Here is a 4,705-nt window from a genome sequence, read left to right on the forward strand (position 1 = left end):
TCTATTTTATTTTGTAGGTATTCTAATTTGGCCTTTTTCACCTTTCTTTGAACCATATTTCTTAATTTCTTGTATCTTTTTGAAAGCGTGTCATAATCCTGATCGCTTATATTTTTCTTCATTTCTTTATACGCCACATTTCTTTCTCGAATGTTCAACGCTGAAATAAAAGTATTTTGAAAAACTGACCAACCCTTATTTACGTCAGTGCATTGGGTTAAATCTGACTAATCAACGGCAGACAGTTTAAGATTGAAAGATTCTTCGCTATACCAACGATCTAATATCAGTGGTTCTTGTGTTGAACACCTAACAGCCAGCCTAATTTTCTTTCATGTAATAATAATAATAGTGTATATTTGTAGAGCGCACACACCGTCAGTATACACTGTTAGAAAAAATAAAAGAAGTTCCTGCAGCAGAGTCTCGAGAACACCTGTAATCTTACCGAATTGCGTAATCTTACAGGAAATTGGTATTTGATGTATGGAATCTTACAAATTTCCTTGAATAAAACACCCTTTTCCCCTTTTTAAACAGACCTGTTCTGTTAAATTGCAGAAAAATTCTTGTTTTATGAATTTACAGAATGATTATTACGCAATTCGGTAAGATTACAGGTGTTCTCGAGACTCTGCTGCAGGAACTTCTTTTATTTTTTCTAACAGTGTAGACGCTCATGGCGCTACAGAAAGTAAAAGAATGGTCACTTATACCAAGATCAATAACACCAATTTGACTTATTTTTTTGTTCGTTATAAATACAAATCACATGGTCCTATAATAAAGAAGAACATGTGTGTGTGACACAGGTTGCATCTTTGATGAGTTGGCTAAATCCATGTAGACTCAATAAGTCAGTATTTTTAGCCAGTGGACATTTCTGAAAAAGACATACATTCATATCGCCTAAAAGTATAATTTCATCATCTTTCTTTCATGTATCGAGAATATTTGACATCTTCTCAATAAATTGATTGCTTTTCGGAGGCCTATAAAAGACGCCAGCAGTAATTGGTTTTGATCTTGGTATGAAGCAAGTTAATCCACAGTGATTCGGAATCACCTGTTCTTAAAACATCTATGATATTGAATGCAATATCATTTCTGATATAAAAACATACATCACCCCAGAGCCTGATAATCTATCATTGCGTATTACTTTGTATCCATCTATATTTTCATCTTTCACCGAGTCATTTAGGGATGTTTCTGTGAAAGCAATGACTGCAAGATTCTTTCTCTTAAAAAAGGATTCGAAGTTCTGAAATTTTTGGTAGAATAGATCTAACATTTAGATGTACAAAGTGAAGACCTTTTACAGCAAATATGTTTTCAAAATCTTGATAAAGTAAACTTGAATCCTTCGAGTTCTTGTTGTTGTAAATTTGGCTCTGGAATGTTTTCGGGAACCCGAATTTCTTTCTCAGTTTACAATAGCGTAGTCGTCAAATAAAGATTCACAGAACGATATGGTAAAAACAGGTTGAACAAAACCATTCTTCATCGGGGCTCAAATATAAATTTGAATACATTTCTAGGCTTATTTCTGGTTAGCTCCATGGAATGGATTTATTTTCCTCCACCGTAAACCTTACCCGTCCCTAGCTTGCAACCCTTAGGCGTACTCTATATCTTAGACGAAATGAATCCCGGTGAAATTATCAATCAATGGATCAATCGATCGATCAATCAATCAACCAATCAATCAATCAATCAATCTGAATCAATCAATTAATCGATCGATCAATCAGTCAATCAATTAATCAATCAATCAATATCAACCAACCACCAACCAACCAACCAATCACCCAACCAACCAATCGATCGATCAATCAATCAATCGATCAATTAATCAACCAACCAATCAATCAATCATTCCGAATCAATCAATCGATCGATCAATCAGTTAATCAATTAATCAATCAATCAATCTCAATCAATCAAATCAACCAACCACCAACCAACCACCCAACCAATCACCCAACCAACCAATCGATCGATCAATCAATCAATCAATCGATCAATTAATCAACCAACCAATCAATCAATCATTCCGAATCAATCAATTAGTCGATCGATCAATCAGTCAATCAATTAATCAATCTCAATCTCTCAAATCAACCAACCACCAACCAACCAATCACCCAACCAACCAATCGATCGATCAATCAATCAATCGATCAATTAATCAACCAACCAATCTATCAATCATTCCGAATCAGTCAATCAATTAATCAAACAATCAATCTCAATCAATCAAATCAACCAACCACCAACCAACCAACCAACCAACCAATCACCCAACCAACCAATCGATCGATCAATCAATCAATCAATCGATCAATTAATCAACCAACCAATCAATCCATCAATCATTCCGAATCAATCAATCAATCAATCAAATCAACCAACCAACCAATCACCCAACCAACCAATCGATCGATCAATCAATCAATCGATCAATTAATCAACCAACCAATCAATTATTCCGAATCAATCAATCAATCAGTCAGTCAATCAATTAATCAATCAATCAATCTCAATCAATCAAATCAACCAACCAACCAACCACCAACCAACCAACCAATCGATCGATCAATCAATCGATCAGTTAATCATGTTTGATCAATCAATCACTGTAAAAACACAAATTGGTGTTATATAGAGGACCACACCCTGAGGTGTTAAAATTACACCCTAGAGATTTAAACATAACACCAAAGAGTGTAAATGTAACAACAAAAGATGTAATAACTCCTATAGGTGTAAAACTAAACACCGGTGTAAAATGGTGTGGTCCTCTATGTACACCGGTTAACACCACAGTTTTTGCTGCTGTGATCAATCGTTTTCAATCAATCATGATCATGTTCAATCAATCAATTCAACTCCACTTTTTGGTGTGTAATTGATGATCTATTGATTGATTGTTCAAAATGAGCTCTGTTGAGGTGAATTGTCTGCATCACATAAACAAGGAGTAATCACTTTAATTGAAAATAGGTAAAAACCCTCTATACTTAAGAAACTGTAGACCATATTTACAACCGAAATAATCATGGGCGAAACAGTTCGTCTTACTGACGATTTTATTTCAGGATTTGAATAACAATATAAATGGCTACTTATTGGCTGTGGATTTTGAAAAAAAGCATTTGACTTTGTATCGCATGAGTTCACACAAAATTATTATAAATTTTTGGATTTGATGTACCTGTGAGACAGTGGATCAAAATTTCCTATAGTGGAGCATGTAGTTGTCTTCTGAATGGTGGCTTCACAAGTAATAATAATAATAATTTATATAGCGCAGAAACTATGTGCATATATTCTACTGCGCTGCAATTTAGAGCTGGTGAAATGCTTGAAAAACAAAATTAGAAAAAGGGGGTAAAAGAAATCTATGGGAGTTATTTGAACAGATAGGTTTTCAATTTAACTTTGAACGTTTCTATTGATGGTCAGGATCTCACAACATACGGCAAACCATTCCATAACTTTGGGGCTGCACAGGAAAAGCGCGATCTCCCAAAGTTATCTTTGTACTACGAGCGGGGATGTGAAGGAGCAAATTATCATTAGAACTACGCAGGTTGTGAGAGTGTCTGTGAACTTTTCTTTGTAGAAGCTCAGAAATGTAACTGGGGGCTTGACCACTTAGTGCCTTGTATACAATTAGCAAAATCTTGAAAGTTATTCGTTGGCGAACTGGAAGCCAGTGCAGATCTTTTAAGACAGGGTTATTTAACTGGTTATTTTGATATACAGAGAAGAGTACTAAGGGACATCCCCTCTCTATATGGAAGCTTAAAAGTGCCACCGAGATGTTGAGATAATTATCTTGGCAATTCGACATCTTGATAGAAAAGATCAGATGACGAGATCTTGGATCTCATCATGTCGACATCTTTTAGAAGAGATGATCAGATGACAAGATCCAGGATCTCATCATATCGACATCTTTTAGAAGAGATGATCAGATGACAAGATCCTGGATCTCGTCATGTTGACATCTTTTAGAAGAGATGATCAGATGACAAGATCCTGGATCTCATCATGTCGACATCTTTTAGAAGAGATGATCAGATGACAAGATCCCGGATCTCATCATGTTGACATCTTTTAATGAAGAGATGATCAGATGACAAGATCTTCGATCCATGATCATGTCATCTGATCATCTCTTCTAAAAGATGTAGACATGACGAGTTACGAGATCCTGACATCTGATCATCTCTTCCACTGGATGTAGACATGATCAGATCCGAGATCTTGTCATCTGATCATCTATTAGCTGTCGTGATACGACTGTTTCAAGAAACTTTGAAACTTTCTTATTTTTTGTTATCTTAGTGTAATCCTGCCGTTCTGTCCCCTTTGTTACACTTTATTTACTTTGTTGTTGTTACGATTTTATTAGTATGGTTTTGTTCTATTTTTTTTTCAATGCATTATACTTATAGGCCTGATGAAGGCCCTACTGGCCGAAAGCTAGCAATAAAAGAGATACTTGGAATTACGTCTAGCGTCAATGCTTGAATTATTTACGCCTATATATATACATATATATATATATATATATATATATATATATATATATATATATATATATATATATTGGGATAAAGATTAATTCATTAGGTACCAATATTAAGCATAAATGCATTTTGAACAATATTCCATACTCAGACAATTTTTTAGG

The sequence above is a fragment of the Lytechinus variegatus genome, chromosome 17, assembly GCF_018143015.1.
Source record: "Lytechinus variegatus isolate NC3 chromosome 17, Lvar_3.0, whole genome shotgun sequence".
NCBI classification, from domain to species: Eukaryota; Metazoa; Echinodermata; class Echinoidea; order Temnopleuroida; family Toxopneustidae; genus Lytechinus; species Lytechinus variegatus.